The sequence below is a fragment of the Hippopotamus amphibius genome, chromosome 1 (genome assembly GCF_030028045.1).
Source record: "Hippopotamus amphibius kiboko isolate mHipAmp2 chromosome 1, mHipAmp2.hap2, whole genome shotgun sequence".
Classification (NCBI taxonomy): domain Eukaryota; kingdom Metazoa; phylum Chordata; class Mammalia; order Artiodactyla; family Hippopotamidae; genus Hippopotamus; species Hippopotamus amphibius.
The window spans coordinates 194,886,755-194,902,318 of record NC_080186.1 but is presented as its reverse complement, the minus strand read 5'-3'; positions in this window follow the sequence as shown (position 1 = coordinate 194,902,318).

Below are 15,564 nucleotides of genomic sequence, written 5' to 3'. Positions count from 1 at the left end.
TTAGGCAAGTCCAGCTGTATTAGAGAGGAGTAAAATATATATTAATAGGAACATATTTTAACATGTATTTTTCAACCCTTTGCCCTTCTCTCATCATCAAAGGGAGTTCTGTCTTTTCAGTGTTTTCTTACGTTTATCTTGTGAGAAAGGGTCCTATCACTAAGGAATTTTTTATGTACAATTTGCAAGAGTAGAGGAATAGACACAAAAAACTGTTAGATTTAGCATATTCTAGATAGAAAGGTTGTGAGAGCAGAAGGAGGGCTAGGAATTCTGGGTACAGAGGCAGGTGAGAGAGGATGGAGGGTGGTGGGGTAAGATTAACGTGAGAGAGAGCCGTGAGGATGATGTGGAAGGGATGCTTTTCTGGAGTTTGGATAGTGAAAATCTTTGGGTTTTGGGAAGCAGATAAAGAATTTCTGGGTTGATGAAAGGAGGTTTTTGTAAGTTTTATGGATTACATAGTTTTCTGGACGATAAGATGTTTGCATAATACTGTGACAGGCCACAGGCTTGGCCATTTGCTGTATGGAAATGCTTTCTCCATCTGTGAATACAGACTGGAAAACTGCCAAGAGAGTCTAGCACAGTCAGGCTATGTTGCAGTACCTCTTAGGGTTACAAGGAAAGTTTGTGACTGATCTTTACTGTGGATGGCCTTGGGTATAAAAGATTGAGGCAAGTTATGCCACACAGTGGGAAATAGAGTGGGAGGATTTGTGTATACTAAAGTTAGGTTACAGGTGCTCAGAGGTTTGAAGTTATTCAAGAAGAATGATATTAGCAGAAGCAGTATCTGATAATGACTTTCTCATTTTGAACACAATATGAGGTACTTTGTTAAAATACCCTTCTGTCTAGGAGAGCTACTTATTTCATTCACTGTTTTATATAAAGAACTTGTTAAATGATTTATGCCTTAACAAGAAGAAGAGACTCGCTTACTATCTTTTACAATATTTTTCCTAAAACAACACCCTTTAGTTTTTTAAAGATATGTTATAATAAATGAGTTGATCTATTTCAGAATTGATGTAGGACTTTAGATCATGTTTACTTGAAATAAACACCACTCCAAAGATAGATAGACCCAATGGGTTAGGCTCATAAAGTTTACAAATAGATAAAGAACTGGGGAAATGAGCAGGTAAAGTAATGAGAAATGGAGAGCAGGGTTACGTTAAGGTAGCAATGGGGTCATGAGGGAGAATACTGTTGAATTTAAACCAGCAAACTCTTACCTCTTATAGAAGAAAAAGACGATAGAATTTAAAGTGGTCAGAGAAAATAGGACAGCAAATTATACCCGTTTGTTTTCATAATTTTTTCAACAGATGTATATAAAGCAGATAAAAACATACTAGGGCATCACATCTGAAGTCAAAGTCATTACTTCTGGGATCTTATTTCAGAGCTAAGCCCCTTATACTCTACAGCTGGGAGGGCAGTGCCACTGCCTCAGGAATCACACAAGCAGTCAGATACGGAGATTAGACCAGAGACATATATTTGTTTTGTCTCAGCCTGTTTGGCTCACTCATTCACTGGCATGTGAGTCACTGCCACACATTTTCTTGAAGTCAGTGGAGGCATGAAGATAAAGATTGCGAACAATTCGATAAAACGGATAGAGTGATACAAGCCTAATTTTGAGACTTGCTTGAGAAATACCTAATAAAAATGTTATAAAACATTCAAACATAAGGCTTTATGTAAATAGTAACTAATATTTTTATACAGAGATATAAAATGCAATAAATGAAAGAGTATGCATTAACATGGCATGAGTATTCTAGCACACTGAGGGTCCTATAGTCTGTAAGTTAACTGCTACAGACTATTCAGAAATAAAATAGTAAACTGAAAATGATGTCATTTTAATCTTAGTTCTGCTTTGAAGACAAACATGCTGAAAAAAAAAAACAGTGTGCCAAAAAGGTGGTTAATTGCTAGAGTTCTGCTCTAGAGACACATTCAAAGTGCAATTACTCTATATGTAAGATGGATAGTTACTTGAGTTTCTCAGTTCTGAAAGTTGATCAGATATGCCAGACATATGATTACCAAGTAGGCATAATTTCAAGAGTTTTTTGAAGTATTTAGTATATTTGGGAAATGAAGTTAATGATCATGAAAGAAGGTATTTAACCACCTTGGCTGAACTGAAAGTTGTACTGTACCATTTATTTAGACACAAAGGCGATTTTACAAATCTATCCTAAGGGTAAAGATATCATTTAGGGTCAAGGTAAATTTATAAAATAATAATTATAATAATGTATTTGTTATATTTCTTGGATTTAATTATTTGCCAATATCTGACTCTGGGAAAGTTTTCTTCTTAAAAGCAATATTTGAAAAAAAATGATTGAAAAAAAATATGATTGAAGTTCAGTTATTTGAGTTTTATCACTGAGTGACAGATTATATTGATGATGTATCAATAGTCATAGGGGTCAGGGGGCATTTCTCATATGTTTTAAGCATAATAGAATGATTTCAGAAATTCTAGAATATCTTCTTCATGATATGCAACACAGAATAAGTGATACTTTAAGAAAACTTAGCTATTATTTTCTTCTCTCTCTCTTTTTTTTTTTTTTTTTTTTTTGCCATGCGCTGTGTGTCTTGTGGGATCTTAGTTCCCTGACCATGAATTGAACACAGGCCCTCAGAGTGAGAGTGTGGAGTCCTAACCACTGGACAACCTGGGAAGTCCCTATTCTTTTTATTTTAAATAAAAATTAGTTGTAAAATGAGCTCAGCTAACACCTCACTATACCTAAAATGTTCAGCCACTAGAGTTTTTCCCTTTTCTTTTGGGTATCAAATAAGCCAGCTTCCCTGTGACAATGGATGATGAATGCCTGCACGGGTATTATCTCTCTCCATTTACTAAAGGTTACAGAGTTATCAGTCTGATATTTCTAAATATTGTGTTAAAATATCTGGAGAAATATGTCGATTTGAGATTCATGATGTCCTTCATGCCTCGTGTAGTTAGTGTAGTTTTGAACAACCAGGCTGTTGCTTCCTGATCTGGCCAATTCTTACCTGTTGACTAGTGGCCTTTAACCATGTACTAGATATAATAAACTGTAAGTTTTGAAACATGGCTACATCCAGGTCTTACCTACTCTAGAGAACCGATCCCGACCTCCCCAGCATCCTACTCTTGGAATGTACTTTACTTCTCCACAGCCTGGATCCCTGTAAACCTTGAAGCTATTCTTTTAGCACCTAAGCAAGTTTGACAAGTGCCTATTTGGTAGACATTACGCAACATATTCCCCCAAATTTCAAACGTAATTAAATTCAGGTGGAATCTCTCCCTCTTCTGTACTCGCATTGCTCCATCTACCTATATTTTACACAGAATTTCTAACATTTTACTGCACGATTTAGTGCCCCATACCTGATTACATGTTCTAGATTACAGACCTCTCAATTGCAGGTAGTATATTTAATTTTGTGACTCCCAATAACAAGTAATTAGCACAAGTAAGAGTACATAGCACACATTTAGCACTCAGCAAAAGCTTACTGAATACGTTGATGAATAACAACTTTTGAGGGCCATCTAAAGCAGGGTTGTGTTGATGAGATACGTAAAGTCCTGTGAGGGTTTCTCCAGGTCACAGCAGATTCCTAAACCTTCTCCTCTTCTCAAATCTAGTAATTAATATACAGAACCTTGGAGCTAGGAACCAAAAGGACGTTTTCCTCAAATACACTGCTATTTCAGGAAAATACCACACAAGTGCTTTGCTATATTCTGAAGTATGTTAAAACTGTCAACTCAACTTGAACATTGACTCAGTTTAATAAGAACAACAAAAATAATCATTGATTGTTTACAAAATAGGCCTAAATCATTTTGTTAAAATAATTTTTATGTAAATTCAACAATAAAATTATGGATAATATTGCTATATGCTTGTAACTCTAATATAAAACTAAAATATATTTATCATAAGTACAGAAAAATGGAGTAAAGTCCTTAATGTCTATTTCTGGATTTGTTTTCCTATCTGCCTCTCTGGAAACACACCATACTCAAGTGAGCCTGTAGCTGGATCTTAGAAGAAAAGTCTCAGGCTTGAAATTCTCAAAATTACGGGAAAGCAAGTGAAAATTACATTGTCTCCTATCAGGCAAAGGCCGAGCAGCCAGCAGCATAAGATATGCTAGGTTTTCTTAGAGATGGGCAGGAAAATCAGTGGATCACAGGTTGAGTTGAGTCAAAATTGCAGGTTTATTCCATCAGAAAAGATGGATAGGTGCCAACATCCAATTCAGTCTCGAAGGACTGTATCTACTGACATCTTCTGCTGGAATAGAGTGAAAACCTCCATCATGTTGGGAAGGGAATGCCTAACCCCTCCTCTTCCAGCTGACCCTTAAACCAGTGCCATGCCCTTGGGGAGGGAGATAGTCAAGTAGCCAACTCATTAGCTACTAGCTCAGAGAAAGCTAAAGAACAAAACAAAACAATGACAAAAGGGTAACATTGTTCTGCTGCTTATGACTTATAAAACTGCAGTATTTAAGAAAGAAAAAAGGAGATTTTTTAAGATCAGAATACTTTAATAAGATATCAGTATCAAAATACATTTCCTTATAAAGTAAAGCTTCCATATAATAATAATGCTGTCAGTAGGAATTTGACAATATAATAATGTTCATGAAATCATTACCTTGATAGATAAGGTTAATATGATACCTGGAATATTTTTCAGAGTGTTTTAGTAAATCTATAAGGTAAAGTGCCTTTAATGTGGAGGCAGACACACATAGGCAATCAAATACCAGCCCTTACATGTCTGTAACCCTTCAACTTCTGCTGCCCTGCGTGGGGCAAAGCTGTGGTGCTGAAGCATGAATTGGGCAACAAGGTGACTAGGTAGCTTTTCTTGTATAACTTAGATTTCTTTTGAAATTTAAATTTTTTATATTGAAATAAAAAACCCACTAATTGAAAAGATATATGTACCCTAATGTTCATAGCATTATTTACAGTAGCCAAGATATGGAAGCAACCTAAGTGTCCATCAATATATATATATATAATCACACAAATATTATTCAGCTCCAAAAAAAGGAATGAATTTTTGCCATTTGCCACAACATGAATGGACTGAGAGGGTATTTATGCTTAGTGAAATAAGTCAGGCAGGGAAAGACAAATACTGTGTGATATCACTTACATGTGGAATATAAAAAATAAACTAGTGAATATAAAAAGAAACAGTCTCACAGAGAACAAACTAGTGATTACCAGTGGGGAAAAGGAAGGGGGAGGGGCAAATAGGGGTAGGCGGTTAAGAAGTACAAACTATTATGTATAAAATAAATAACCGGAGAGAAAAGATGGCGGCGAAGTAGAGAGACGTGGAGTGCATCCCTCTCCACAGATGCTTGGGAATTCATGGAAGGATGCAGTAATTCCTACAGAGAACCAGCTGAACACCAGCAGACGGCCTCGGACACCAGAAAGGGCTGCGGGGAGCCCGACATAGCCGGTAGGGAGGCATCTACGAGGGCTCAAAGAGGGTGAAGCGGCGGAGCTGTGGCAGACGGGAGGGAGTGAGAAACATACGGAGGGTCCGCAGTGCAGCTCAGCGCTTCCAGACCGAGACATCGATCTGCGGCTGAACGGAGGGTCCAGGAGCGGGAGCGTGGGAACCGGAGAGCTGGTTCAGGGGGAGAAACATTGTTGCTGGTAGGGTGACAGACCGAGAGGACAGGAGGGAGGAGGTCCGCGGAGAGGAGTGCCCGTCCCTGAGAGCTGCCCGGCCATGATGGCGGCTGGAGGCTGCAGGCTCACAGGCAGGGGGGAGGAGCCATGCGTGTAGCCTCTCTCTCTCTCTCTTTTGGCGCCTCTGCAACAGGCAGTGGAGAGACGCCCTGTGGGCCACCTAAGGCGCTCAGGGATAACAAGCACTCTCAGGCACTCGGGCGGGGCTAGATTAAAACCCCTTGCAATGCCAGCAGCAGGGAGGCTGCCAAGAGAAAAAAGAAAAAAAAAAACCAACAGCATCAAAAAGAAAAAAACCCCGAGAGAGGCCCAGCTCTAAGACTTTCTGTTTACGCCTGAGCCACTGGCGCCCTCTGCAACAGGCACCTCCAAGCCTGACTGAAACAACAGTGCGCCACTGATCACTCACTCCCAGGAGAAGGAGCCACTATTGTACCCTCTCCCTCCACACACAGAGAAGCTTACAGACGAATAATAAAGGAACCTCTGCTGGTCACAGAATAATGCAAAAAAAACCCAAGACTTAATATTCGTTTAATCCAATACTTGGACATTAGTCTGAGGCTTGGACAGTCTTCTATAAACACCTCTATCGCCAGGACAAGCAACCCCAAAAGTTTGGACAACCATGAGGAAACAAAGAAACACCATGCAGGCAAAGGAGCAGGAAAAAAACCTACAAGACCAAATAAATGAGGAGGAAATAGGAAAAATGCCTGAAAAAGAATTTAGAGTAATGATAGTAAAAATGATACAAAATCTCAATAACAAAATAGAGAAAGTACAAGAAACAGTTCATAAGAACTCAGAAAAACAAACAGCAATGGATAACAAAATAACTGAAATTAAAAATACTCTAGATGCTATAACCAGCAGAATGACTGAGGCAGAAGAACGAATAAGTGAGTTGGAAGATAGAATGCGGGAAATAAACACCACAGAGCAGGAAAAAGAAAAAAGAAGAAAAAGAATAGAAGACAGTCTCAGAGACCTCAGTGATAACATTAAGCGTACCAACATTCGAATTATAGGCATCCCAGAAGAAGAAGAAAACAAGAAAGGGTCTGAGAAAATATTGGAAGAGGTTATAGTGGAAAACTTCCCCAACATGGGAAAGGAAATAATTCACCAAGTCCAAGAAGCACAGAGAGTCCCATACAGAATAAACCCAAGGAGAAATACACCAAGACACATATTAATCAAACTAACGACAATTAAACAAAAAGAAAAAATATTAAAAGCAGCAAGAGAAAAGCAACAAACAACATATAAGGGAAAACCCATAAGGGTAACAGCTGACCTTTCTACAGAAACTCTGCAGGCCAGAAGGGAATGGCAGGATATACTGAAAGTCCTGAAAGAGAGGAACCTACAGCCAAGAATACTCTACCCAGCAAGAATCTCATTCAGATTTGAGGGAGAAATCCAAAGCTTTCCAGACAAGCAAAAGTTAAGAGAATTCAGCACCACCAAACCAGCCTTACAACAAGTGCTAAAGGAACTTTTCTAAGTAGGAAATACAACAGAAGGAAAACACCTACAAATACAAACCCAAAACAATTCAGTAAATGGTAATTGGAACACATGTCAATAATCACTTTAAATGTCAATGGACTAAATGCTCCAACCAAAAGACACAGACTGGCTGAATGGATACAGAAACAAGACCCTTCTATATGCTGCCTACAAGAAACCCACTTCAGACCAAGGGATACATATAGACTGAAAGTAAAGGGATGGAAAAAGATATTCCATGCAAATGGAAGTCAAAAGAAAGCTGGAGTAGCAATACCCATATCAGACAAATTAGACTTGAAAGTAAAGACTATTACAAGAGACAAGGAAGGACACTACATAATGATCAAGGGATCCATTCAAGAAGAACATATCACAATGGTAAATATCTATGCCCCCAATATAGGAGCACCTCAATACATAAGGCAAATGCTAACAGCTATAAAAGGGGACATCGACAGGAACACAATAATAGTGGGAGACTTGAACACCCCACTTACATCAATGGACAGATCATCCAAACAGAAAATAAATAAAGACACACAAGCTTTAAATGACACATTAGACCATCTCGACTTCATTGATATTTATAGGACATTCCATCCAAAAATGACAGACTACACGTTCTTCTCAAGTGCACATGGAACATTTTCCAGGGTAGATCACATCTTGCGTCACAAATCAAACCTCAGCAAATTCAAGAAAATTGAAATCATATCAAGCATCTTCTCAGACCACAATGCCATGAGACGAGATATCAATTACAGGAAAAAAACTGTAAAAAATACAAACACATGGAGGCTAAACAATTCACTCTTAAACAACCAAGGAATCACTAAAGAAATCAAAGAGGAAATCAAAAAATATCTAGAAACAAATGACAACGAAAACACAACAACCCAAAACCTATGGGACGCAGCAAAAGCAGTTCTGAGGGAAGTTTAGAGCAATACAGTCCTACCTTAAGAAACAAGAAAATGATCGAATAAACAACCTAACCTTACACCTAAAACAACTAGAGAAAGAAGAACAAAGAAACCCCAAAGTGAGCAGAAGGAAAGAAATCATAAAGATCAGAGCAGAAATAAATGAAAAAGAAAGGAAAGAAACCATAAGAAAAATAAATAAAACTAAAAGCTGGTTCTTTGAGAAGATTAACAAAATTGATAAACCATTAGCCAGACTCATCAAGAAAAAAAGGGAGAAGATGCAAATCAACAGAATTAGAAATGAAAAAGGAGAAGTCACAACGGACCCCTCAGAAATACAAAACATCATGAGAGACTACTACAAGCAACTATATGCCAATCAATTGGATAACCTGGAAGAAATGGATACATTCTTAGAAAAATACAATCTTCCAAGACTACACCAGGAAGAAATAGAAACCATGAACAGACCAATCACAAGTACGGAAATTGAGGCAGTGATTAAAAATCTCCCAACACACAAAAGCCCAGGACCAGATGGGTTCACGGGCGAATTCTATCAAACATTTCGAGAAGAGTTAACACCTATCCTTCTCAAACTCTTCCAAAATATTGCAGAAGGCGGAGCACTCCCAAACTCATTCTACGAGGCCACCATCACCCTGATCCCAAAACCAGGCAAAGATGTCACAAGAAAAGAAAACTATAGACCAATATCACTGATGAATATAGATGCAAAAATCCTCAACAAAATACTAGCTAACAGACTCCAACAGCACATTAAAAAATCATACACCACGATCAAGTGGGGTTTATCCCTGGGATGCAAGGATTCTTCAATATACGCAAATCAATCAACATGATACATCACATCAACAAATTGAAGGATAAAAATCATATGATCATTTCAATAGATGCAGAAAAAGCTTTTGACAAAGTTCAACATCCATTTATGATAAAAGCTCTCCAGAAAATGGGCATAGAAGGAAATTACCTCAACATAATAAAAGCCACATATGCAAAACCAAAAGCCAACATCGTTCTCAATGGGGAAAAACTGGAAGAATTCCCTCTAAGAACAGGAACAAGACAAGGGTGTCCACTCTCACCACTATTATTCAACATAGTTTTAGAAGTTTTAGCCACAGCAATCAGAGAAGAAAAAGAAATAAAAGGAATCCAAATTGGAAAAGAAGAAGTAAAATTGTCACTCTTCGCAGATGATATGATATTATATATAGAAAACCCTAAAGACTCTACCAGAAAACTGCTAGCACTCATTGATGAGTTTAGTAAAGTAGCAGGATACAAAATTAATGCCCAGAAATCTCTTGCATTCCTATACACTAACAACGGAAGAGCAGAAAGAGAAATGAAGGAAACTCTCCCATTCACCATTGCAACCAAAAGAATAAAATACCTAGGAATAAACCTGCCTAAGGAGGCAAAAGATCTGTATGCAGAAAACTTTAAGACATTGCTGAAAGAAATCAAAGACGACACAAACAGATGGAGGGACATACCATGTTTCTGGATTGGAAGAATCAACATCGTGAAAATGACTGTACTACCCAAAGCAATTTACAGATTCAATGCAATCCCGATCAAATTACCAATGGCATTCTTCACAGGACTAGAGCAAGAAATCTTACGATCTGTATGGAAACGCAAAAGACCCCGAATAGCCAAAGCAATCTTGAGAAGGAAAAATGGAGTTGGTGGAATCAGGCTTCCTGACTTCAAATTATACTACAAGGCCATAGTGATCAAGACAGTATGGTACTGGCACAAAAATAGAAAGGACGATCAATGGAATAGAATAGAGAACTCAGAAGTAAGCCCAAACACATATGGGCACCTTATCTTTCACAAAGGAGGCACGAGTATACAATGGAAAAAAGACAGCCTCTTCAATAAGTGGTGCTGGGAAAATTGGACAGCAACATGTAAAAGAATGAAATTAGAACACTTCCTAACACCATACACAAAAATAAACTCCAAATGGATTAAAGACCTACATGTAAGGCCAGACACTATAAAACTCCTAGAGAAAAACATAGGCAGAACACTCTATGCCATACATCAAAGCAACATCCTTTTTGACCCACCTCCTGGAATCAGGGAAATAAAATCAAGAATAAACGAATGGGACCTCATGAAACTTAAAAGCTTTTGCACAGTGAAAGAAACCATAAACAAGACTAAAAGGCAACCCTCAGAATGGGAAAAAATAATTGCCTATGAAACAACAGACAAAGGATTAACCTCCAAAATATACAAGCAGCTCATGAAGCTTAATACCAAAAAAGCAAATAACCCAATCCACAAATGGGCGGAAGACCTAAATAGACATTTCTCCAAAGAAGACATACAGATGGCCAACAAACACATGAAAACATGCTCAACATCACTCATCATCAGAGAAATGCAAATCAAAGCCACAATGAGGTATCACCTCACACCAATCAGAATGGCCATCATCACAAAATCTGGAAACAACAAATGTTGGAGAGGGTGTGGAGAAAAGGGAACTCTCCTGCACTGTTGGTGGGACTGTAAGTTGGTACAGCCACTATGGAAAACAATTTGGAGGTTCCTTAAAAAACTACAAATAGAACTACCCTATGATCCAGTAATCCCACTCCTGGGCATATACCCAAAGAAAACCATAATCCCAAAAGAAACTTGTACCATAATGTTTATTGCAGCACTCTTTACAATAGCCAGGACATGGAAGCAACCTAAATGCCCATCAACAAATGAATGGATACAGAAGATGTGGCATATATATACAATGGAATATTACTCAGCTATAAAAAGGGATGAGATGGAGCTATATGTAATGAGGTGGATAGAACTACAATCTGTCATACATAGTGAAGTAAGTCAGAAAGAGAAGGACAAATATTGTATGCTAACTCACATATACGGAATCTAAAAATGGTACCGATGAACTCAGTGACAAGAACAAGGATGCAGATATGGAGAATGGACTGGAGAACTCGAGGTATGGGAGGGGGCGGGGGGTGAAGGGGAAACTGAGAAGAAGCGAGAGAGTAGCACAGACATATATATACTACCAACTGTAAAATAGTCAGTGGGAAGTTGTTGTATAACAAAGGGAGTCCAACTCGAGGATGGAAGATGCCTTAGAGGACTGGGGCAGGGAGGGTGGGGGGGACTCGAGGGAGGGGAGTCAAGGAAGATAGGGAATACGGGGATATATGTATAAAAACAGATGATTGAGCCTGGTGTACCCCCCCCCCAAAAAAAAAATAAAAATAAAAATAAATAAAAATAAAAAATAAAAATAAAAATAAATAAATAAATAAATAAATAAATAAATAAATAAATAACCTAGAAGGCTATATCGCACCAGCACAGGGAATATAGCCAATATTTTATAATTATAAATGGAATATAACCTTTAAAAATTGTGAATCAGTGCTATACACCTGAAACAGTTAATATTGTATATTAACTATACTTCAATACAAATTTTTAAAAATGAAATTCACCCACAAACCTCCCTGCTCATTTATTATATGCCAGCTTAAATTTATGCATTTGCTATTAACTAAAATTGATATATTTGTAATTTTTTTTTAAAAAAGACATATTCAAAGAGCATAAAGAAGAAAATAGTACCTTTAAGGGGTAAACAAAACTTACAGATAAGTTAAACAATCCCACAAAATAATGGCATGAAATAAGGACCAACATAAAATTTCATAACCAATGCTATACACTGAACTCTGTCCTCCGAAAATTTATATTTTGTAGCCTTAACTCTCAGTGTAATTATACTTGAAAATAGGGCCTATAAGGAGGTAATTAACATTAAATAAGGTCAAAAGGGTAGGGCCTGATAAGATAGGATTGGTGTCCTTATAAAAAGAGACATCAGAGTTTTCTCAATTTCTCTTTTTTCTTCCTGCCCGAATACCACTTTTTTTTTTGAGGTATAATAGACACACAGCATGTTAGTTTTGGAGGTACAATGTCATGATTTGTATAAGAGCAAATGATTACCACAGTAAATTTAGTTAACATCCACTCTATTAGTTATTCTCAAATATATGATATGGTATTGCCGAAGTCCAGTCCCGGCGGGTCCAGGAGGACCCAAGAGATGAGTGGCATCGGCGCAAGGGAGAGACAAGGAGGCCTGTGTCTGCTATGCAGGATCTCTCTTTATTGTCAGAGCTTTGTGTGTTTATATAGTAAATATATCTCAGAAAAAATCTTTTATGGCAGAGCATATCTTCCCTCAGCATCTACCAGTTTCTTTCTTTCATCAGGTTTGGCTTGCAAACCTTGTGACTCTGAGGTAAGCATATGTAAATAACTTCTTAATCTTATATCTAAGCAAACTATAGCCCTTAGCACCCATACCTATGCCTAATGTCTACATCTATACCTATGCCTGCTGCAATCATGAGCATTACAAAAAGAGCCACCCCTCCCTTTTCTCCAGCATTTAGTAGCCTGAGGTGCCCGCCTTTTCCACCAAGGAGTGGTGGGAGGGGACTTGGTGGGGCAGACACTGAGAAAGAATGTGTTAAACCCTGGTTCCTTCCTGGGGACATAGAAACAGGGAGGGGAAGTGGGTGGTAAGCACAGTATTACAAAGAAACAAAGAACAGGATGTAAAATGGGTGGAGATGGTCTGGGGCCTGTCCTTGCGGAGCAGTTGCCTTGCGATCCTCCTGCTCCAAAATGCCCTTCCAAGGAGTTCTCGCCTTGTGGTCCTCCTTGGAGCCTGGTGACCTTGTCACAGCATTGGCTTGTCCAGACGGCTCCTGACATGGTATTATTAACTAGTCACTGTGCTGTATACAATATCCCTGTTGTGTAGTTTATAACTGGAAATGTGTACTGTTTGACTCCCATCACCCATTTCAGCCACCCCCACCCCAACTCTCCACTTCTAGCAACCACCAATCTGTTCTCTGTATCTATGAGCTTTGTTTTAAAATTTTTTCTTTTTTTTTTTTTTTAAAGAGTCCACATATAAGTGAAATCATAACCTATTTGTCTTTCTCTGTCTGGCTTAATTCATTTATCATAATGTCCTCAAGTTCCATACATGTAGCAAATAGCCAGATTTCATTCCTTTTCATGGCTGCATAATATTCCGTCGTGTGTATATATGCATTTGTATATATATGAATGTGTGCATATATATGTATATAATCACATTTTCTCTATCCATTTATCTGTCGATGGATGTTAAAGTTGCTTCCATGTCATAGCTATTGTAAATAATGCTTCAATGAACATGAGGGTATTTATCTCTTTTTCAGTTAAGCTTCCTGTTTTCTTTGAGTAAATAGCAAGAAGAATTTCTGGATTATATGGTTCTATTTTTAATTTTTTGTGAAACTTCCACACTATTTTGCATAGTGGCTGCACCAATTACCATTAATAGTGCACAAGAGTTCTCTTTTCTCCATACTGTCATCAACACTTGTCATCTCTTTTTGATGATAGTCATTTTAACAGGCATAAATTGATCTCATTGTGATTTTGAAATGCATTTCCCTAATGATTAGTGATGTTGAGCACCTTTTCTTGTACTTGTTGGCCATATGTATGTCTTTTGAAAAATGCCTATTCAGATCCTCCACTCATTATTTTTAAATTACATTGCTAGAGAGTTCCCTTTTCTCCACACCCTCTCCAACATTTGTTGTTTCCAGATTTTGTGATGATGGCCGTTCTGATTGGTGTGAGGTGATACCTCATTGTGGCTTTGACTTGCATTTCTCTGATGATGAGTGATGTTGAGCATCTTTTCATGTGTTTGTTGGCCATCTGTATGTCTTCTTTGGAGAAGTGTCTATTTAGGTCTTCCGCCCATTTGTGGATTGGGTTATTTGCTTTTTTGGTATTAAGCTTCATGAGCTGCTTGTATATTTTGGAGATTAATCCTTTGTCTGTTGTTTCATAGGCAATTATTTTTTCCCATTCTGAGGGTTGCCTTTTAGTCTTGTTTATGGTTTCTTTTGCTGTGCAAAAGCTTTTAAGTTTCATGAGGTCCCATTCGTTTATTCTTGATTTTATTTCCCTGATTCCAGGAGGTGGGTCAAAAAGGATGTTGCTTTGATGTATGGCATAGAGTGTTCTGCCTATGTTTTCCTCTAGGAGTTTTATAGTGTCTGGCCTTACATGTAGGTCTTTAATCCATTTTGAGTTTATTTTTGTGTATGGTTGCACTGTTGGTGGGAATGTAAGTTGGTACAGCCACTATGGAAAACAATTTGGAGGTTCCTTAAAAAACTACAAATAGAACTACCATATGATCCAGTAATCCCACTACTGGGCATGTACCCAAAGAAAACCATAATCCCAAAAGAAACTTGTACCATAATGTTTATTGCAGCACTCTTTACAATAGCCAGGACATGGAAGCAACCTAAATGCCCATCAACAAATGAATGGATACAGAAGATGTGGCATATATATACAATGGAATATTACTCAGCTATAAAAAGGGATGAGATGGAGCTATATGTCATGAGGTGGATAGAACTACAGTCTGTCATACAGAGTGAAGTAAGTCAGAAAGAGAAAGACAAATATTGTATGCTAACTCACATATACAGAATCTAAAAATGGTACTGATGAACTCAGTGACAAGAACAAGGACGCAGATACAGAGAATGGACTGGAGAACTCGAGGTTTGGGAGGGGGCGGGGGGTAAAGGGGAAGCTGAGATGAAGCGAGAGAGTAGCACAGACATATATATACTACCAACTGTAAAATAGATAGCCAGTGGGAAGTTGTTGTATAACAAAGGGAGTCCAACTCAAGGATAGAAGATGCCTTAGAGGACTGGGGCAGGGAGGGTGGGGGGGACTCGAGGGGGGGGAGTCAAGGAAGGGAGGGAATATGGGGATATGTGTATAAAAACAGTTGATTGAACTTGGTGTACCCCCAAAAAAATAATAAATAAAATTTAAAAAAAATTACATTGCTTTTTGGCCATTGAGTTGTATGAGTTCTTCATATACTCTGAATATTAACCTCTTGTCAGATATATGATTTGCAAATATTTTCTCTCATTCTATATGTTAATTTGTCATTTTGCTGGTTTCTTTTCCTGTGCAGAAGGTTTTTAGCCTGATGTAGTCTCCCATATTTTTTATTTTGTTGCCTTTGCTTTTGGTGTCAAATCCAAAAAAAAAAAAAATAAGTAAATCACCAACACTGATGTCAAATAGCTTAATAACTATGTTTTAAGGTGTGATGTCTTAAATTCAAGTCTTTAAAACATTTTAATTTTTGTGTATGGTATAATATAGTGGTCCAGTTTTATTCTTGCATGTGCTTGCCCAGTTTTGAACAATAGCATTTAA